Genomic DNA, 22,773 nt, shown 5'->3' with positions numbered 1-22,773 from the left:
CAGCAGTGACAATTATTTATTTAAAAGCTGCTGGTTGGAACAGTTTTTAGAATATATTTTAATTGCTAATTATGGTTTCTAACAGGAGAGTGGGCTCAATCAGAGTTGCTCCTCCTTAAAGCTAATCATTAATATTTTAGCGGCTTGGCTCAGAAACTGTGCTTATATGCAGTTGGCCCACCCACAGCTGTGTCTATGCATTCAAATTTAGCTTTAGCCGCTCACTTGGAAACAGAAAGTCTACCGCATTGGTTGGTTTGCTGTACCACTCCCAAAGTGTGCTATTCCATTTGCCATAAGGCAGTAGTAGTCTTCTAAATCCTGACTTCTCTGAAGATTGAGGCTGGTTCAATAAGCAAAATTGTGCTCTAAGCCACCCAAATAACTGTCAGTTTTTCAAAGGAATGACCTATCTTTTCTAAGTTAATTTACACCTTTTACTGGGGGACGTAAGTGTTGCCTTATGCAAGATAGAGAATCCTGAAGAGTTTGTTTTCAGTTTCTAATTCCCTGGGCACTTCTATGTGAACCTCATAGCAAATAAGGTCAGCCTCCAGGCCCAGGGAGGTGTCGGGGGTAAACAGGCGAGAGTCGCTCTGGGGTCCCAAGAGTGTGAGTGTTTTGGCATAGCCCCATCTCCCAAGTTTCCAACTTCACATGCTTCTTAAGGAGAATCTAATCCTCAGGGGAGAATTTAATCTGTTCATTTGCACGCATCTCATCAGCACCCTGCTTTGTTGAGGACTGTTTGATGTCCTAAGGAAAAGACTTCGAAGTCTTTTAAAGCCTTTTTGATGTGAACCAGAAAATCACGTTTTGTCAAGAGTGCACTCAACTTGAACCTCAAAAGGTTCAGGACTCAGAAACCACACGGTTCAAGTGGGATTTAAACCGGGCAAAATCACTTCCTTGCCTTTCCCTGCAAGTCCCTCCCCGGCCTCTGTGCTAGCAGTTTCTGTACACTGTTGGGCCTTTTCCTCTTTCTTTTTCTTCTGTCTCTTTTGCTCACACATGTGTGTATGCGCGCACACACACGATCTCGACAAGAAAACCTAGGGAAAAAGAAAAATATATTACCCCCCAAAAAGTGGCTGTCTTTCCACTAAGGGTAAAAGCAGTCTCCAGCTCCACTCTGTCCTCACAGATTCAGAATGGTCATTGCTGGGCCCCCCAGAGGCCCGGGCTGCTTTAGGTGAGGGTCAAATGATTTACAGAGCCAAACAACTATGATTACATCCTTAATCGAGGCATTTAACTAGGTACAAGACAAGAGCTCCCTGTGCTCCAGGGAGCTTTTGCAGAAAAAAGTGGAAACTTGCTTCAGGGACTTTGTGTGTCAAGGAGGCATATACCTAAGGATGGTTCTGTTAAACTTGGAAATGGAAGGAGAGATTTGACTCCTCCTAAAATCAGAGGGAAGAACTGAGCAGACAGAGAAGATTCTAACCCTAACCTATCCAAAGGTTTCTTCTTTTTTTTTTCCTCTCTTTTCTTTTCTTTTTTCTTTTTTTCTTTTTTTTGAGATGGAGTCTCACTCTGTCACCCAGGATAGAGTGCAATGGCACGATCTTGGCTCACTGCAACCTCTGGTTCTCCTGCCTCAGCCTCCTGAGTAGCTGGGATTTCAGGCGCCTGCCACCACGCCCGGCTAATTTTTGTATTTTTAGTAGAGATGGGGTTTCACCATGTTGGCCAGGCTGGTCTCAAACTCCTGACCTCAAGTGATCCGTCCACCTCAGGCTCCCAAAGTGTTGGGATTACAGGTGTGAGCCACAGTGCCCAGCCTTTTTTTCTCTTTAGACTTGAAAATCCAGTTATTCAGAGGCCAGCACAAGTTCAGATTCAGAAGACAGAGTCTCCATCATGCAAAGGTCCCAAGTGTTCCTCTTTATTCTAAGGAACTCTGGTGCCATGTTCCCCATGACTGTAATCACACTGAAGTTGCACTGACCACAATCTCAAGGTATCCTCATGTCCTGCTAACTGTAATAGTCACTATTTACTGACTGGCTACCATAAATCAGGCACCATGTTATAAATACATTATCTCATTTAATTTGTTCATTAAAACAAAACAGTGAGTCATCTTATTCCCATTGTGCAGCCATGGAAGCCCCAAGGCTCTGAGAGTTTAAATTACTTGCCCCAAAGCAACATAGCTAAGAAGTACCAGAAATGCAATTAAAGCCCAATTTGTTGCACTCCAAAGTCAACATTCTTGGACTAGCACCATATTGCTCAGCATGTCACACTCCGTCGCAGATTTTTTGGTGTTTTTTTAGTCACTTCACGTTTTATAAATTTATTTATTTGGCATTTATTGAGTACCTACTATGGGAAAAGTACTGTAGATATTTCAAAAACTATAAGACATTATTGCTTCCTTGTCTTTTTTTTTTTTTTAAGAGACAGGATCTTGCTGTGTTGCCCAAGCTAGAGTGCAATGGTGCAATCATAGCTCACTGCAGCCTTGAACTACTAGGCTCAAGTGATCCTCCCACTCAGCCTCCTGAGTAGCTGGGACTATAGGTGTGTGCTACCACATCCAGCTAATTTTTAATTTTTTTTTTTTTTAGAAATGGAGTCTTGCTGTGTTGCCCAGGTGGTTTCAAACTCCTGTGTGATGGCCTTTTCACAAGTCTTCTGTTACACTTTTCCTACATCAATCTGTTAGTCATGCAGTAGCCAAAGTAACTTTTTTTTTTTTTTTTTTTTTTTTTTAAGACGGAGTCTCGCTCTGTCACCCAGACTGGAGTACAGTGGCATGATCTCTGCTCACTGCAAGCTCCACTTCCTGGGTCCATGCCATTCTGCCTCAGCCTCCCCAGTAGCTGGGACTACAGGCGCCCGCCACCACGCCTGGCTAATTTTTTTTTTTTTTTTTTAGTAGAGACGGAGTTTCACCGAGTTAGCGAGGATGGTCTTGATCTCCTGACTTCATGATCCGCCCACCTCAGCCTCCCAAAGTGCTGGGATTACAGGCATAAGCCACCACGCCCAGCCCAAAGTAATCTTTTAAAGTGATAAATCACAACATGGTGATTTATATTTAAAACACTCTGTGGCTTCCTGATGAACCCAAAATAAAATCCAACTCTCCATGGCCTAAAAGATTTACAGAGGTCTGGCTCCTCTCCATCTCATCTCCTACCATATTCTCCCAAATTCATTCTGTCCAGCCCTCAGGCCTTCTCTCTGCTCCTCAAACATTCCAAGACCCCCTATTCCCAAACCCTTACATAGTTGTGCCCGGCTCATCATTTCGTATTTCAATTCAAACATTATTCCAAGGGCATATGGAACATATTTGACACAGCAGGTCATTTTTTAAATGACAAATAACTAATCATGTAATAATCAGCCATAATAATTTTCTTGATTATTTCATTTTAACATAAGCAGTTAATGATTTAAAAAATACATTTTATTTTATTTTATTTTTTGAGACAGAGTCTTGCTCTGTCACCCAGGCTGGAGTATAGTGGCACAATCTCAGCTCGCTGCAATCTCTGCCTCCCGGGCTCAAACAATTCTTGTGCCTCAGCTTCTGGAGTAGCTGGGACTACAGACAGGCACCACTGCACCAGCTAATTTTTGTATTTTTAGTAGAGATGAGGTTTCACCATGCTGGCCAGGCTGCTCTTGAACTCCTGGCCTCCGGCGGCCTCAGCCTCCCAAAGTGCTGGGATTACAGGCATGAGCCACCACACCTGGCCATTATGTTTTATTTTTAAAGATGTTCAAATTTAGTAAACTATTTACTAGGCAAACTAAAATTTGCACACACCAAACAAAAATATTACACCCTGCAGTTCATAGTTTATTTCACTGTTTTAAAACTTAAAAACATGTAAGAACTCCAAGTGGTCACAAAGAACTGCAGATTGAAAAACCTCCAATTGTCGTGTCTTTATCTTTTACAGTTCATGTGCTGTCATTGTCTATTTTGAATATACTGCATAAATGCAGGAAGGAATATGCTGTGTCATGGGAGTTGGAGACACAAACTGTGTCCTATGGAAGTTCAACTGATTCTGAACTGTTACATACTTATTCCCAAATCAAGCTGAATTTGCAGATGTCAGGGGCCCACAGTACAACTGGAAGTTCTCCAAATTCTGCGTTATAGATGACAATGTTCATTAAAGGACAAATAATTAAAAAGTGCTAATTTGGCTGGGCATGGTGGCTCACACCTGTAATCCCAGCACTTTGGGAGGCTGAGGCAGGTGGATTACTTGAGGTCAAGAGTTCAAGACCAGCATGGTGAAACCCCATCTCCACAAAAAATACAAAAATTAGCCAGGTGTAGTGATGCACACCTGTAGTCCCAGCTACTTGGGAGGCTGAGGCAGGAGAATCACTTGAACCCCAGAGGCGGAGGTTGTAGTGAGCTGAGATCGCATCATTGCACTCCTCAGTACAATGCCTGGGCAACAGAGCGAGACTCAAAATTAAGACTGAGCAACAGAGCAAGACTCAAAAAAAAAGCGAATTTGAAACTTACATACATATCAAAACTCAAGAGTAACCACAGCATTTTTTTCAAACTTATACCAACAAAGTATTTTTGTGGGGAGAAATATTTTCCAGCTGACATTGTTTAAAATTGCCAGCACATGATGATATTAAAAAGCAGACCCAGAGCCTTTTGTGGTGGTGCACACCTGTAGTCCCAGCTACTGCTGAGGCTAATGCAGGAAGATCACTTGAGCCCAGGGGTTTGAGGTTGTAGTGCACTATAATCACACCTGTAAGAGCCACTGCACTCCAGCCTGGGCAACATAGCAAGACCCTGCTTCTAAACAAACAAACAGGCTGGGCATGGTGGTTCACGTCTGTAATCCCAGCACTTTGGGAGGCCAAGCAGGTGGATCATTTGAGGTCAGGAATTCGAAAGAGCCTGACCAACATGGTGAAACCCTGTCTCTACTAAAAATACAAAAATTAGCCGGGCATGGTGGTGGGCACCTGTAATCCCTGATACTCAGGAGGCTGGGACACAAGAATCACTTGAACCTGGGGGATGGAGCTTGCAGTGAGCCGAGATCACGCCATTGCACTCCAGCCTGGGCAACAGAGCGAGAATCCATCTCAAAAAATAAATAAAACAAACAAACAAAAGCAGATGAACTTTTAGTTGATTGTTGTTTTAAAATGCCTCTACAGAGTAGTAGGATCCTGTTCCCCACCCCAACACATACTTTATCACAATAAAAAAAATTCAAAGTGCTTTAACATGGGAAAACACAGGGTATTATTTAACATGGGGAAACACAGCTGTCTTATTTCATTTTTAAACTACCTTCACTATATAGCTCCTAGACCAGTCTGTGCTTTTTGGACGGTAAAACTAAAATAATCATCAGTTAACCTTTTTACAAACTAACTCAGAAGAAAAAACAAATTCAGAAAAGAAAACTGATTTTGTAAACACATACACAAATCAGACACTTTTCCAGCAATTGTGACTATAATCCTATCCACTTGACCACTTAGAAGAAACAGAACCAAGTAGTAATTATAGAACGAGAGGAATTATTCAATTTTATCAATTCACCTCGCCAAGATTCAGTCATAAATGCTAGGTTATGAGTCTGTCCCATAATATAGTCTTCCGAATCATCTTTTAAAAATAAACGTTTGGCAGCCGGGCACGGTGGCTCACGCCTGTAATTCTAGCACTTTGGGAGGCCGAGGTGGGCGGATCACGAGGTCAGGAGTTCAAGACCAGCCTGGCCAAGATGGTGAAACCCCATCTCTACTAAAAATACAAAAAAATTAGCTGGGCGTGGTGGCAGGTGCCTACAATCCCAGCTACTCGGGAGGCTGAGGCAGATAATTGCTTGAACCCGGAGGCAGAGGTTGCAGAGAGCCGAGATGGTGCCATTGCACTCCAGCCTGGGTGACAAAGCGAGACTCAGTCTCAAAAAATAAAAACATAAATAAAAATAAACTTTTATTTTGGAATAGTTTCTAGATTTATGGAAAAATTGCAAAGATAGTAGAAGAGGGTTTCCATATACTCTTCATCCAGTTGTCCCTATTACTAATATATTAGTAATATGGTAGATTTATCACAACTAATGAACCAATATTGATACATTATTAACTATATTTAGATTTCCTTAGTTTTTTTCCTAATATCCTTTTTTGTTTCAGTGTCTCCAAATTAACTTTTTAAAATCATAAACTAAATTTTTTAATTATATAAATAATACATCACATGTTAACTATTCAAATACTGCAGAAGAGCATACAAGAAAAAGTATTACTCGCTTCTTCCTACCTAGTCATACTTCCCAGGGGAAACTAGCATGAACAGTTCCGTATGTATCCCTCCGATGTTTTATATACATATACAAAGATAGACATGAATGTATGTTTTTTTCGATACAAAGAGGTTGTTTTTTCTCTGTACCTTGTTTTACAAATAAGCACTTACGGCTCTAACTCATTTTTTTAACCACTATGTAGTATTCTATAATAGATATATCATTATTTATTTTACCAATTCCCTATCAGTGTACATTTAGATTGTTTGGTTTTTTTCCACATTACAAACAATATTATAAAGAACATACATCTTTTTTTTTTTTTTTCTGAGACGGAGTCTCGCTCTGTAGCCCAGGCTGGAGTGCAGTGGCCGGATCTCAGCGCACTGCAAGCTCCGCCTCCCGGGTTCACGCCATTCTCCGGCCTCAGCCTCCCGAGTAGCTGGGACTACAGGCGCCCGCCACCTCGCCCGGCTAGTTTTTTCTGTATTTTTTTTAGTAGAGACGGGGTTTCACCGGGTTAGCCAGGATGGTCTCGATCTCCTGACCTCGTGATCCGCCCGTCTCGGCCTCCCAAAGTGCTGAGATTACAGGCTTGAGCCACCGCGCCCGGCAGGATAAATTCTTAAGTCGAATCCCATCAAAGGATATTTGTATTTAAATTTTTTGTAGACAGACATTGCTGAAAGGCCCTCCAAAGAGCCTCTGCTGCCTTATAAGCCTACCAACCACACATCCAGGCCCTGTTTCCCCACTCCTTCATCAACAATTGTATGCCATCAAACAAATTACTCACAATTCCTTGAAATGCTTCGCATTTTCCATCCTCCGACCTCCATCTCACGTTTTCCCTCCTTCTTTTTAGCTCTCTGGCTACTTTTGGTTTTCTTCCCACCTTCCCTGTGAAGGTTGTCCTGTACTTTTTTCTACACTTAAACTCTTGACTCCCCTCCTCACTTCTCTAACATCATTCTTCCTGCTCACGAATGTCCCTTACAGTTTCTCTGCTGCTCAGCATGACTGAATAAAGAACAGACACTTCCTCTGCTCTCCCAGCCTGCTGGCCCTCCTGAACCAAGAGACAATGTTAATAGGGACACCTGAAAATCCTTAATCTGGGTCAATATATTCAACTTGGTGTAATGCTAGGAGAAAACATCTGGAAGAATTTGCATTGTTTCCTTTGTTAAAATCTTATCTGTTATTTTTTTTCTACATTCCACACCTGGATAGGATTCCTTTCTTTAAAACGATAGCTCAAAATTGGTATTCCTTATTCCCCCCAGTTTTTTTATTTAAGCGAGTATTGGAGTGGAGGCAAAAGTAGAGGTGGAAGGAAAGAAAAAAAAATCCACAAGTGGCAGACTGAAGAGTAGGAATGAAAGTGCAGAGAGGGAGAGGTGAGGAGGCAAAAGACAGTTTTGGGGAAAATGTCAACCTCTTAAGTCCTCTAAGAGTTCTTTACTTAATTTCATCACCACTTCCTTCATTCTAAAGCTCTAAAAACACAATCGGGGCAGGAGTGGGTTGGAGGGTGGGGCACAGTGGAAGGGGGAGTGAAAGTATCCAATTCCTCCAACTGCAACTTTCCCCCACCCCAACTTCTTATCCAGCAAAGCTCTATCCACCACCAGGAATCAGCTTAATAGAATAAACCACTTAGGGCTAAGGCTCAGAGGAAGTCAAAGACCCCACAATCTCCTTGCCTATTAAGCCTCTTAGAAGTTAGAATGCAGCTAAAGAAAAGTGATATTATGGCCGAGCTCCTTAGAAAGAACACAAGGATGCGAAGTCGGAAAAGAGGGAGGCCAGTTTGGGGGTTTATGAGCATCCATCGTTAACTAAAGATGATGGGGCGGGGCGGGATAGTGGAGTGGGAGCGAAAGCAGCCAGCTGTGAGAACAGTGCTTGGAAGTCTTCAAGTTGAGATTTAGGAGAAGAGTATTTGTAGAATGTACAAATGTGATGAGCTCTAAATAGAGCCAAAGCCATTTTTTCCCCTTAAAGGGGAAAACACAGTCTTAAGCATTATGTAAGTAATTAGAAAACTGGAAAAATAAAGCAGCCTGCAATGGTTCCTTCCCAGCTCAAATTTCCCAGTGATTCGAGGCATTCTATCACTTCCTCATCCTCTCCTCAAAATAGCTGGTAAAGAGTAAATGGTCCACAGACTTGCTATCTGAGTTGGCTGACCAGGCAGAGGCATAGAACAGGATTCATCAAGCCCTTTACTAAACTCAGAAAAAGTCCTTTTGGCTTACTGTCCTTCCTCGGATGGGAGTTTAGTGTAGAATTCTAGTTATTTCCACTCTGTGCCTTTTCGGGTATTTTAAAAAGGGGGTCATTGGGTGAGTGCTAAACTCATCCTTGCTCCAGCCCCCATATAACTGAAACCAAGAAGGAAAGACAACATTATAGATATCAACTCCTGAATATCAACTGGAAGATTTTTCAGCCGTAGGAAGACTTGTCATAAACTGCACAAACTTGTGAGAGTTCAGGGCTTGCTGAAGTCACTGTCCCCATAATGCAGTTAGGAGTAGAGGTAAGAGGTGGAGGAACCCAGTTGGAGAGACCTCAAATCTGTGCCCAAACCCTTATATTAATTATACCTAACATTTATTGAAGGCGTACTTTGTGCCAGGCACTGTTCCTAGGACTTTATTTGTATTTTCTATTAACTCATTTAATCCTTATAACACCCCTAAGAGATTGATACTAGTGTTCATCCCACTTTACCCTGAGGAAATGGAGGCACAGAAAGAGTAGGTGCATCTGTCTCGTCTCACAGATTTAGCTCTTCTTAAACTACTATGTCTGTAAAGCGCATTGGGCGTTAGCAGATACTAAATCATCTTCCTCCATCCCACCAAAGGGTACGTTTGACAAATTTTTTTTCTTAGATCATAACTAGTAAGTTCCAGGCAATGAACTGGGGACTGGGAACAGAGATCTTAGAATAGGACACAGCTCCTACCTCAAGGAACTCACAGTGCAGGGAGGGTGAAAAGGGCTTGTGAATGGGCCAAAATAAATTGTGCCTAAGGGCTGCCACACTGCAAAAGGCTCCTATCAATTTTTCAAGTATGGATACAGCCTGACATACATATATGAAGTGCTCAGAACAGTGTCTGGCACACAGTGAACAAATACAAGTATTATTCTTGTTACCTCGTGAATCTGACCCATAGGTCTCCCTCTCCTGGAGTGTCCTTCCTTCTCCTTGACTCTGGAGTTAGACTGCCTGGGATCTGAACCTCTTCTCTCACACTTGCTTGTGTGACAATGGGCATATTGCTTAAACACTGTGCATCAGTTTCCTCATCTGTAAAATGGAGACAAACAACACCTATCTCATGGGGATTTTATGAGGATTAAATAAATTATTACCTGTAAAGCATTCAGAATAGTGCCTGACACATAGAAAGTGCTCGAAGTGTCAGCTATTATTATTAAGAGTGATACTATGTTCTTCTCTTTGCCTGCAGTCATTTCACTTGCAATAAAAAGACTGAATTTAAATGCATCTGGCTTGGTTAGTTTAAGGAGGATAGGAAGTCTCTGGGACTAAATGAGAGGAGAACAGGACCCCTGGGAACTTGGAGGAATAACCCTGGAACTTGTTAATTAAGATCTTGTTAATGAATCTGCTTGTTAATGGTCTATTAAATAATCACACAATGAAGTTTACCGCACAAGTAAAGTCTTTTTCTTTCTTTCTTTCTTTTCCTTTTTTTTTTTTTGAGACAGAGTCTTGCTGTGTTACCCAGGCTCGAGTGCAGTGGCACAATCTTGGCTCACTGCAACCTCTGTCTCTCCAGTTCAAGCAATTCTCCAGCCTTAGCCTCCCAGGTAGCTGGGATTACAGGCATGTGCCACCATGCCCAACTAATTTTTGTATTTTTTAGTAGTGATGGGGTTTTGCCACGTTGCCCAGGCTGGTCTTGAACTTCTGACCTCAGGTGATCTGCCTGCGTTGGCCTCTCAAAGTGCTGGGATTACAGGAGTGAGCCACTACACCCGGCCTAGTAAAGCCTTTTTCAAATTCTTGCTCTTTCCAATCCTCCTGGCCCAGCTTTAACTTCTAAAGATCTCGCCCAAGGGGCAAGCCCTTCCAAATCTGACAGGGACCTCTTCATCTTGTCATACTGGCCGACAGAGCATGGCTATTCTTGCAGCCTAGGAAAGGTCTCTAGGGCAGAAAGCCCTCTTCGTCTTGATTCTGCCTATCATTCCTCAGGCCAAAGCACTGTGCCTCTGAGCCAAAACATCTCCCTCCACAAAATAGGAATAGAGTCACTGGCCCTGGAAACGGAAAAATAAAGATGCTCTGAGCTTTGCTGAGAAGAAGGCAAAGGGTAAACTTCTTTCAGTGGGAATTTAGCAGACAAAATTTCAGCTGAGATGTCACAGATCTGTATAGAAAATGGCCTGCCAACTTACATTCATAAAAAGTCTACAAGAATTGGGTAACTTCTGCCCCCAAACACCTAGAAAAATAGTGCTGCAGCCGGTCTCAGGGAATGCAGACTGTCCTCTGTAGCTCAACTTCAAGGAGGGAATGGCATGTCAGAGGGCTCCCTCTAGGTTGAACACTCAGGCATTTCATAAACTATTTTAGCCCCCGGAAGACCATTTTGCTCTTCAGACAGACGTAGACAGACATATTGCAAGTACCTATGTGTATGTGAGAGTATGGCATCTATACGGTTACTTTTAGATTACAAAACACATCTGGATTATTTACTTACTCAGCAACCCTGTAGGGTAGGGGAGGGATTATCTGCCATCTCCCATTTTACATATGAGGAGCTGGAGCTCAGAGAAACAGAGACTTACCCAGTGTCACACGGCTAGTAAATGACAGGCCCGGAGCTTCTGACTGTGCTCTTGCCCTATCACTGAACCGTTCCTCTATTTCTAGTCATCACCTCCCACTTGTAAACGTGCCAGGAGGTGCCCAGTGTTATGGTGGATCCTGTGTGGCCCTTCAGACTATGTCCAAGTGCGTACAGCCAGCTGGCAACTCTGCAAACTCAACAGAAGAACAGTGATCCTGGGTTCATTCACTTTAACAACAAATATTTATCAAGTCGGGCACTACATGAGGGGACACGCTAGATGGAGTCACATAAGGAGACAGACATGCACCCATGGGAGAGGCATAAGTAAGCAAATAGTTACAATTTAACGTGATGAGTGTTTTTAAAGGGGGAATTATGTTGGGGGGGAAAATGCCATCCCCAACTCCAGAAGCAAGGTTGACGAGAGCATCCCCTCCTGCGCAGGTACCCAAAGCCCCCTGAACCTCTCAGAGCAAGCCCCTAGTCACGGCTCACTGAACCTTCTACCTGGTGGCAGCTGCCCCTGGAAGGGTTAAAGCTTAAAGCAGAAAGCCAATCTGCAGGTGTTGGTGACTAATTCTGCCACTGAGAGATTCCTCTAACGCTCCAACTTTTATTTCTTTACAAATGAGCATTTGAAAGCTCAAGGGCTGCGGAAGAGGAGAGAGGAGGCTGGCAAAACACACACACCAAACCCTCTCCAGCCCCTTCTCGGCAGAACAGCAGCAGTGAGAAGATAAGCTGGCTGGAGCCCAAGGAGCATCGCAGCGCACAGTGGCCTCCTTCGCATCTGGCTAAGCACCTCCAGCCCCTCCGCTGGGCTACCTCATCATTATAATATTGCACCAAGAAGGGGAGGCCTGGGTATATACAGTCAGTTGATCAGCAATAAGAGAGGCAGAGGGAGGCAATCCAAGGAGGAGCAGTGGCAGAGGGGGAGCTGGGACAGGTGGACAGATCCTCCCCGAGACAGGAGACTGGATGAGAAAGGTACTGTTTGTGAGCAGATCCCTGGGTCTTCACCCTTCCCCTGCCTGCCCAGACTCTTCAGTGGGCTTCCATCCTCTTCCTTTCTTCACCCCCCAAGTCCTCACTCCCCTTTCTGCAAGGCCAAACACCTCGGCGAAACCTTCCCCTGAGACTTTCACCCTAGAAGAGTGATTCCTAAACCTTAAGGAGCACAAGATTCACCTGGGATGGCTGCTTGCTAAATATACAGTTTGTAAGCTGCATTCCTTATGATTGTGAATACGAAGTGTAGTGTGGGCCCTGGGAATGTGCATTATAAATAACATTCTTCACCCCACCCCCATCCCTGTCCCCATCCTCTACTACCACCACCACAAGTGATCTGAAGCAGACAGTCCTTAGATCACATTTTAGGAAAGCCAGCCTCAGGGATGACTCTCTCTTGAAATCCTAGTGCCCTTCCTGTCATTTTACACTATCATTTCTTTTTCATATATACAGTTTAGCTACTCACCTTAACCATAAGGCCGTCAAGAAGAAGAAGTATTATCTCCTACTTCTTTGATTCCCCTGCAAACAGCACCGAGCACAACGCTCTACACACAGGAGCTCAGGAAATGTTCGTGGATGTACAGCGATGATGAAGATAAGAGGCCAGGGAAGGAAAACCACAGTGGGGATGGTGGAGTCCAGAGGCCCCGGCTAGAAGGAACTGTTTTTAGCATGCGGACGTGTGCCAGGCTGGAACAACGGTTTGCTTCGCCTTCTTTTTTCCCTTCCTCAATACTCTTGGCACTACACGCCTAACCTCCCTTGTGAAAGTCAAGCCTGAGCAATGCACCTCCCAGAGGAAACTTTGCCAAGAAACTCTGCCAAGAATCCCGGGTGCTATGTGGCTCAGTTTAACGGCCAAGCGAGTACTCTAGGCCCTGAGACCTGTCACGTTTCCGGGTAGGGCAAAGGATACAGCTAAGCCTGAACTTTAGTAAAAGGATGAGGGCCCTTAATCTACCTCACTAAACATCAGCAGGGCAATGGCCCTCCTTCACTCAGCAAGTATTTCCTGAGTATCTACTCTGTGCCAAGCATGGCTCTGGGTGCTCACGGGTCCTCTGGTGGTTAAGATAGCATATGTCATCAGAAAGCATTTTTCTAGTGACATATCTTTAGAAAGTTACTTTAAAAGCGGGACCCTAGATGATGATGAGCCTCAGAGCCACATAAGGACCGAATGGACATTCTCAAGAATTCCTGGTTATAGGATGAAGCGCTATAGACATCCAAGGTCAGGTCTCAGGTCCTGGCAGGGAACAATTCTATTCTCACTTCACTGTGACCAATCCTTGGCAGTTCTGGAGTTCTTTCTTCCACTCTCAGATACTATAGCTTGTCCAAAAAAAGCAAACTGCTACTCTTAGCTCCTTTGAATAAACAACTCCTTCTTGATTTTCAGATATCAGCTTAAAGGTCACTTGCTCCAGAAAGCTATCCCTGACTCTTACACAAGATTAGATGCTCCAACGTCTAAGTCTCATGGCATGTTATATTTACCCTATGATGCAGTTTTCGCAGCATCCTGCAATTGCTAACTAAACTTTGAAGTCCAGTAAGGCAGGGACTATAATCTGTCTTGCGCATCAGTCTATTCCCAGTACCCAGCATGGTGCCTGGAACAATGTAGGCATGCAGTAAATACAGCTGAATGATTCAACGAACTAATGACTGCATCATATTTGACCAATGAGATGGCAACTGAGTCATGTCTCACATACTCTGCCACAGTTTTATCCACTGCCACCAACAAATAGCTAAGATGAAGCAGTACTATTCCTTCTGTGGGACCAGTATCTTATGGAGGTAAAACTGGGGCTCACAGCGACACCCCAATACAAACTCCAGTAGGCACTTCTTATGGGATCAAAGATGGATTCAATACTACACAGTCAATATAGTGTCATCAAGAGCCTGAGAGCTATTCTGGCCATGAGCCACAAACTTGGTTTCTCACAAGTCACTCAACTTCCCACAGGGTCAGCTTTCCCATGAAGAGGACAGTAGGCACTTTAGCAGCGGGTACTCTCTTTAAATAAAGAAGAAATGACAATAAAGATCTCCCCACACCATGATGGTAAGTTGGAAGAAGGAGGCAGCATTTGCAGTGAAGCCTCGCTGTGGTTAGGAAAGGGTTAAACCCATGTCTGGGTTCTTTTCCCCGTAAATCAGCCTTGACTGCTGCTCTGTCTGAATGAAGCCCCACCAGGTTGGCCTGTCAGGAAGGAAGCCCATGCGTCCAGACTTTTGTTGTTCTAAGGATTTTTTTTTTAAATTTTACTGCTCAGGAAGGAAGCTGAAGCCTAGGCCCTAACTGCAGTCCTGCTGATTCCTCAGCCGAGCATGCACCACTGCCCTTACCGCTCCAGCTACCTCTCAGGCTCCGCTCCTTTTCTAGAATTCCTTCTGAACCATGATTTTGGCATTTGGACCTAAATCCCAGACTTTCCCCTTTTTTAAGAACCAAAAATTAAGAACATTCAGCATTTCCCTTCCTACCTAGCACACACCTTTGTGACCATATGTGGGAAAGGCTGAGGACAGACAGGGAGCAGAATTGGGTGCTCCATGACCTTCAGAGACACTTTACTTCGAAAGGCGAGTTGAACCCTTCCTTTAAATGGAGCCATGAAGGAGTTGATAGAGACTGAGGTATCAGATGACTGGCCTCCAACAGCTATTTCTGCTACAAACATGTGTGGGCATGAGGCTCTTCAAACATGAGCTACTCTATTTAAATAACAGACTCAAATCCGAAGTCCTCAGGCACAGGGTCAGTCTTCCCCACTCCCATCCTTCTACTCCCCACCTCTCCCACTGACATGCAGAGTCATTCTCTGGTATTCCCAAGTCCCATGGGGCTTTTTTTCTACAAAGAGAAAAACACTGAGTTTATCTGTGCCTTCAGGGTAATGGACAGCCCTCTTTTACTCCTAGGAGAATGCACACAGACACTATGCCCCGCCCAACTCTGCCCTCCCCTTCCCCCTGCTAATCCCTCCCCAGGCAGCACCCCCATCTCAGTCCTGCTGCTGTATTTCTCTTCTGACCTACAAGGCCCCTTCAAGCCCTGTCCTAAGCCTCCCCCAAGCAGAAACAATCCATCATGCTGTGGGACTGTGACACACACAGATGGGGGAAGGTTCACAGATCTGTCTCACATAGGCAAGAGGGTAAAAGTGTCTGTATAACTTAAAATCTAAGGACACACGAGAAACCCAGGGATTGTGAATTCAAATACTAGTCAAATACTATTACAGCAAATCTCATTACATGTAGTCCGAATCTCTATCACACACAAATTCTAATAACCCATTGATTTCAAACAATATCCAGTAATATAAAATCTCAGAATAAGAAAATACCGTGATATTTGGCTTTTTTAACCCAGGCCACTGCCTAGATATCCAACCCTAGTCAAGTCCTCTCCCGACTCCCAGACTCAGTTTCTCTAACTCGACTACTACCTTGCTTCTAAATAAAACAAGGGAGAAAGAGGTCAGGAGGACACCAGGGCTAATCCTGGTGGATGGATAATAATGAAGGGAGGAGAAGTAGCTGGCCATCACAGAAATGGGCTTTCGAGCCTTTCTCCCTCCCTCTTTCCACATTGCCATGAGGCATGAGTATGTGAAAGGACCCTACATACATTGCTAGTTGTTAATGACCCTGTGTTTGGCTATATCAGTGCTTGTAACAAGCAAGGTTATACCACCAGATTGTCCTTGAAATAATAATAGTAACTAAGTATCGAACACTTAGTATGTGTGAGAAACTGTTCTAAGCATTATCTGTGTATTTAATCTCATTAGTCCTTCCCAACAACCCTTTAGGTTTGTGTAATTCCCATTTTGCAGGTGAGAATACTGAGGCCCAGAGAGATTAGGTAACCTGCCTGGTATCAGAAAGCAAGTAAGCTAACAGGTCAGGACTTAACTCCAGAGGCCAAACTCATAATGACTATGTTATATTGCCTCCCCAACTTTGATCTGAAACACCTTCAAGTTGAGGCTCAAAGGGGCAAATATAGCTTTTATTCCTCTAACAGGTATTTATTATGCTAGGCCACTCTGACTTGCTTTAAATCAAACCCCCAGAAGCAAGGTCAAATGAGAGCAATATAGGATTAGCTGGCACCTCAATGGGAATCATATACCTGAAAATAAAGCGAAGGCGTCTCCAGGGCTGGCCCTTGCCGCTTCCCTACAGCTTTCTGTCTCTGCAGCACTAAGATGGATGTAAAGCCATAAGTCTAGTCTGCAAATGAATTTCGGTGGAAAAAGATGACTCTTGCCTGGTAAGTCACACTCAAACTTACTGGGCTTGATTTCTCTTAAGACTGTACAAAAGGTTCCTTCTTCACTCACATAGCTCCAGATTTTCCTAAAGCTTCAGATCTGTTAACAGAATGTACTGGACACAGCACCATGTCTCCCCACCAAAAGCACAACTTTGATTTCTTCTAGGTCATCTTCAACCAGAACGCATTCCACAGAGAAAACTGACAGCCACATATCCGAATTGCCAGATGGTTACATGTGTCTACAAAACCTCCACATCATTGACTGTTTCCAACTTCGGCCAGGATCTAGGTAGAAACTTTTTTCTAAAATACACACCAAAAGCAGATCCGTATGTGTGAACTCCACGATAGGGGATGTAATGTTGTGGGAAAACATTTGGAGAGGGGATAGACTCCAATCTTACGTTTCTAAGGGTTGAGAGAAATAAGCAGATTTAAATTTTTGTTAAGTTATAAACAATTTTGTATTAACAGTACCCCAAGTAATAAAATAAGTCTATATTTGAGAGAGGTTATTTCGCAAACTCTTGGAAAACACCCTCCCTACCTTTGTAATCATGACACCTCAAGGCATAAATAAGTCCTTCCTTTATTTCCTCAAACCTCTATGCCTTTGGGATAGCACAGTCCTACACATACTGTTCTGTGCAATGCTGAAGAGTGGTAAGATAATGAAAACTTAAAAGTAAAAACTAGATTATAATCACCACCATTAAGGTATTCAATATGTAATGAACACTAAACCCCTTTATATGATTGGTACCTGGCAAAAAATAGTAATTTTTTTAAACACTAAAACTAAAGTAGTGTGATTAAGATAACAGAAAGGTCCAATCCATTGGGTAAGGCTGGAAGATGATAAATTCCTTCTGCTTACTTAGCATCTACCAGGTGTTCTGATTCATACCACAGCCTATGATTTCTCCAGGCCCAACATGTAGTCCCAGTCCAGGATCTTTTCCTGGAAAAGGAGTAAGAAAGTTCTTTCGCAGAAGATTCTCCTTCTTGCTGCAAAGAAAGAGACACTTACAAATTCCTACCGTGTAGCACACATGTGAAGTTACATGTGGATAGCAACACATTCTGTTCAACCATAGATGCCACAATTTAAATGATACTTAAAAAATTTTTTTAAAGGCATTTTAGCTGATATATAGCAATAAATTATCCTTCAGTCTGCAGTTCATCTCTCTTTAAGACGGGATAAAACGGTGCTGGGAAATGCTGTTAAACTCTTAGGAGCAAATATGCAAGTCCAAACAATATTGCTATTTTGGTGTTTAAAATTACTGTGGATTTTACAATGAAATGTACCATCACTCCAAATCTCAAGTATTTATAAAGAGCACGTCCCAACGTGTGCTTTGATATTTATTAACCACATGGATGTGGTTAATAAGTGGTTAATAAGAGTTAAAAATAAGAAAAACTATTATAAAAATATAACTCTATTAAATATGTTGTCACTCCAAATCTCAATTATTTACAAAGAATACATTTCAATGTGTGCTAACACTTATTAACCAGATGGATATAGTTAATAAGGGTTAAAAATAAGAAAACCAATATAAAAGTATAATTCTATTTTCCAGTTTCCTCTTCCCTGCCTAATGAGGAAAGGGGATGGGGAGGGACAGCAACTTTTGTTATTTGGATACAATGTGTGTTTTTTTTTTGTTTTCAAACAAAAAAGGGCCACAAAATAATCAACCTGGGGCCGCTGACCGGAAGGCAGCCCCGGAAAACTTCCCGTGGGAAGAGTTCCAGAAATTGCCCGGACTTTAACAAGTCCCGCTGTGCTGGCTGCGAGCCTCAGACCGTCAGAGGCCACCGCGACTCGCCTTGCCCGAATGCCAGCAATCCCGCCGAAGCACGGAGCCCTGGACTTAGGAAACATTCCCCGGTACATTTTTACAGATTTGAAAAGCAGGAAGGGAAAAACATTTCGAGCCGAAAGGAGAAATCTCAGAGTCCTGGGGGCACCGAGGGGCCAGCGAGGTCCCCAGGCGCTGTACACACGTCCAACCTCCCTCCTCCACGCGCCCTGCTCCCCCACCCTCTTCCCATCCCTCCTCCCCCAGGCAGAACCCTCCCCACGCAGTGGCCATCCCCACGCCCGCGCTGTGTCCCCTTCACGCCCCGTGCACCCACTAGCGCCTCCTGCGCGCTCCCATGCACCCCGACGTCGCGTGGGCGCCCCCCCTTATCCCTCACCCCGGTCCCCACTCTCTTCTGCTCAGACGGCGTAGAGGAAGCCGATCGGGGACTGGGTTCTTAGTGCGACTTGGGGGCGCGGGGACGTGGAGGGCGAGGCGGGGCAGGGCGGGGGGCGCGACGGGCTCTCGTGTGTGCGGCCGCGGGCTGGGCGCTCCCGGCTCTCCAGGCGGCGCGCGGAGTCCTCCCGCGGCCTCCAAGTGCGGCAGAGCGACGGCGAGATCACCAACATTTCTGAAACCACTTGCAAGCTGCCTCGGTGGCGGAGGCTGGGGGGTCCCTTGCAAGTGAGCGAACGGGGCCCACTTCGTGGCCTGGTCTCCCCGGGGCCCGTTCTCGAGCCTCTCCGCGCCCCCTCCCCCAGACGATCAATTACCAGCCACCCTTCTGCCGGGAGCGGCGAGGGGCTGGCGGGCGGCCGCGAGGAAACGGCAGCCCGGATCACTTCTGCATGACAATTGATGGGAGGGAGGGCGCGGGGCGAGGAGGGAGGACGGCTGCGGTGTCCGTTTTCTCACCATGGTGATTAGGCATTCCGGCCGTAAGAGGAGGCAGCCGCCGCACAGAGCGGCGCGGCGTGGAGCGAGGGCAGGGGAAGAGCGGGAGCACAGCTCGAGCGAGCCCAGCCGCCGAGCGAGCGGCGCGCCGAGCCAAGCCAAGCCAGGCCAGATGGCTCTGCAGCCATCAGGGACCGCTCCCGTCCAGCCCGGCTCCACTTTAGCTGTGCAAACATTTCTTTATCCCAACAAGACAATTAAACCCAGCAGCATGAAAAAGAGTCTCCATGACTGTGTGGGGAGTGAACAACCAGAAACAACCACACACATCACAGGAGTTCTTGCCCCCGGGGAGTGGGGGAGAACCCGGGAGCAGCTGAGGGAGAGTCAGGCTAGGTCTGGGCAGTCAGGACAGAGGGAAGCATCTGACCCAGCTCTTCTGGCGATTTGCTGGCCCTTTCCCAGTGGTCATCTGTCCCAGCTGCAACCCAGAGGTGCAGCCTGGCCACCTGGCATGCCCCAAACATTCTCCCTAGCAAGAGCAACTCTCCTAAAAGCCCAGAGTGGAGTCCCTGCCCACTCCACTCCCAGAGCCCTTAGAAAGTATCCCCCTCACCCCAGCCCTCCCCATTCCAGGCTGCCTTTGGCCTAGATGGGCTCAGCTGATTTGACTGTTAGAACACAGGGTCTTCAATGACACACGCCTTTATAAAGACACAGAGTACAAAATACCATCTCCTACTCAGGGCTTTTGGGACCCAAGAATGGCTGCCCAAGTACATCAAAGATGAGAGCAAAGTGGAACATCCAGGAGCTGCTGTGAGCCATCAGGTTTCCTGCCTCCCTGTGACTCTGCCTGACCACAGTGAAGGGCAAGGAAAGAGGGCAAAGTCAAGCCACTTATGGTCAGTGCCCAGTGTCTATCCCTGGGGTAAAGCCAGAAGGCAGGGCCAGTCACCGCTCCACGTGGGCAGTTCTGGGCCCTCTCGGCCCTTTGGTGAGCATGTATACTTCGCCAACTCCAATCTGGGCTGAGTGGATAGGCTGGCAGGCTGGCCAAAGGCTGTGTCACACAGGCAGGAATCTGGGCACAGGGGCAGCCTGAAGAGAACCATCAGGAAATGCACACGACAGGAGTCAGAATACTAAGGGGGTAATAAATGTACAGATTCTAACACAAGACAGCAGACAATACTTATCTTCCCTTTTGTTGTAAAGTTTCCTTAATGAGGAAATGTTTATTTTAAAGGCCCTGGGAAACATCGCTGTAGACACTTCATATGTAAGGCACACGTGAACTATTTGTAATTGGTCCATAAATTTTAGCATTATTTACCTGGACAACGAGCCTTGGGGACTGGTTCGGGGAGTGACAATAAACAGGAGTTACCTCAGTCCCCTTCCTGGGGAATTACGCATCCTCCATGAATGGCTTCTCACAAAACGCTTCTCCCATTTTCCAGGGCAAGTCAGTCAGTCCTGTAGAGTAAAGACTGCTTGTTTCCCATAGAGCCCAACACCTCCCTCAGGAATCACCTGTGAAGCCAGGTGGATGGACAGGCGAGCAAACCAGAATCACCGACCAGGAAAGATGATGTTTGACCCAAAAAGCTATATTTCTGTCTACAAAAATGCATGTTTAATCACAAAAGAAATCCTGCCTACCACTACCCAGATTTAAGAAAGAACATGTGTGCATTACACCATGTCTGCAGGCCTCTCTTTCCACTGGGCTCGCAAGTGGACATATCTGCATATTGATGCAGTGTGTGAGCAGGGGGTGGCTGCAACAGTAAAAACTATCAGTGTTTCCATTATACAACTGATTTCTTAATGACCTAAAACTCAGTCATAAAAACTTCTGCTCCAAGTAAAGGACACACATCCGCATTCTCACCCCCCGCCCCCACCCACCAACAAAACTCTAAAGCTAAATGCTTACTTTGGAGTTTGACTGCTGCATTTAATTAAAATGTTTAAAAAATATTTTATGAAAAGGTATTTACATGATGAGAACTGAAAAACGAGTCAACCAAATCAGCAATTAACTCTAAATTTTAAAAATAAATATATATACATACATACACATATATGTGTGTGTATATATTAACCATATATGGTTAATTTGGGCAATCTGGCAAAAGCACTGTGTCCTATCACTCTGCTCATCTGAACACTTTTTATCCTCTGTCTTTTCATATCCCCATCCCCCGTCACTGCCCCCATCTGCCCCTGAAGCTCTCTCTCCCTTTGGAAGCAGTCTTGTATACTGTCACTCGATTATCTGAGAAATATTACTTATTTCAAAACGGTTCTGTAGGGAGGACCTGAAAGGCATCTAGTGGGAATAATCAGGCCTTCTAACGGCCCTTAAATATGTATTTACATAAAGCAGACCATAAATATTCCGACACACGTCGGCATATGACAGGAGCCAAGAAAGCTGCTGCAGACTTTGTCTTAGTGCCTCTTCAACCCTTCCTTACAGAAAAATACTTCTCCTGCCTTCCAAAAATTCGCAATCAAAAGCACAAATGCTATCCAGTGTGACCCAGTGAGGGATGTGCTAACCACCTAAGGTAAGGAAGGGAGGAAAGAGCACAAATCCAGGGCGACCACAGGGTAGCACAGCCTCCTTTTCACTTTGCACCTCTGTTTCTTATTAAAGATTAGTCACAAATGCAACTCTGGATAATAACGTGGGTATACAAACACCCTCCCCTCACAGACACTCCTATAGGTTTTATGCTTGTGTACAAGAAAAAAAGGAGAACACAAGGTACTCTATAAGGGAAGAATATTTTAAATGAATAAAAGAAGAAAAGGACTCCAATTTCTATAACACTACATTGGAAATAAAGAAGTTTCCCCACCCTTCTGATCAGAATCTCATTAATTTCAAGGTCAGAATTCCATTTCACTTTGGGAGACAGACTCATTTAATTTTTCTCCACCCAGGCGTATTCCTGTGTGAGGGATCCATCTCCATGGGGGATGCCACCACCACACAATGCAAACCAGGCAAACAGAAGAGTTATGGCTTTGACACTCAGAGAGGAATGGATATCCACGTCTATGAGTTCTGACTTGACTAACAAGCTTCCTCCTGCTCTGGAGTCTGATACAGGTTTGGGCTAAAAAGATAGAAAAATGGAGACAAGCTGGATCTGTTAGGTAAGAAGAGAGGGATCTCAATCTCCAGATGTTACTTTGTGGCATATTAGTTATGAGAGGATTTAATTTTCTTTTTTCTTTTTTTTTTTTTTTGAGACGGAGTCTCGCTCTGTCACCCAGGCTGGAGTACAGTGGCCAGATCTCAGCTCACTGCAAGCTCTGTCTCCCAGGTTTATGCCATTCTCCTGCCTCAGCCTCCCGAGTAGCTGGGACTACAGGCGCCCGCCACCTCACCCGGCTAGTTTTTTTTTTGTATTTTTAGTAGAGACGGGGTTTCACCGTGTTAGCCAGAATGGTCTCGATCTCCTGACCTCGTGATCTGCCCGTCTCGGCCTCCCAAAGTGCTGGGATTACAGGCTTGAGCCACCGCGCCCGGCCAAGAGGATTTAATTTTCAACTTGTATTTGGAGGGAAAAAAAAGGGGTAGAACCTGTCATACCCTAACA

The 22,773-nt window shown here is 44.8% G+C and overlaps 1 protein-coding gene across 3 annotated transcripts in view; it reads right to left on the bottom strand.

The window, feature by feature from the left end:
- Nucleotides 1-22,773, bottom strand: part of RNF220 (ring finger protein 220) — a 252,675-nt gene that overhangs the window by 220,696 nt on the left and 9,206 nt on the right. The window contains exon 1 of one of the 3 annotated variants that reach the window (XM_025380660.1): nt 12,603-12,918. The exons of the other annotated variants lie outside the window; for them this stretch is intronic. The gene's annotated coding sequence lies outside the window, so the exon portion shown is untranslated. Of the gene's footprint in view, nt 1-12,602; nt 12,919-22,773 lie in introns of those variants that run through there. 3 annotated transcript variants of the gene reach the window in all.

This window comes from Theropithecus gelada, chromosome 1, assembly GCF_003255815.1.
Source record: "Theropithecus gelada isolate Dixy chromosome 1, Tgel_1.0, whole genome shotgun sequence".
NCBI classification, from domain to species: Eukaryota; Metazoa; Chordata; class Mammalia; order Primates; family Cercopithecidae; genus Theropithecus; species Theropithecus gelada.
The sequence above is the reverse complement of the archived record's forward strand: the minus strand, read 5'-3'. Positions and strand labels throughout refer to the sequence as shown.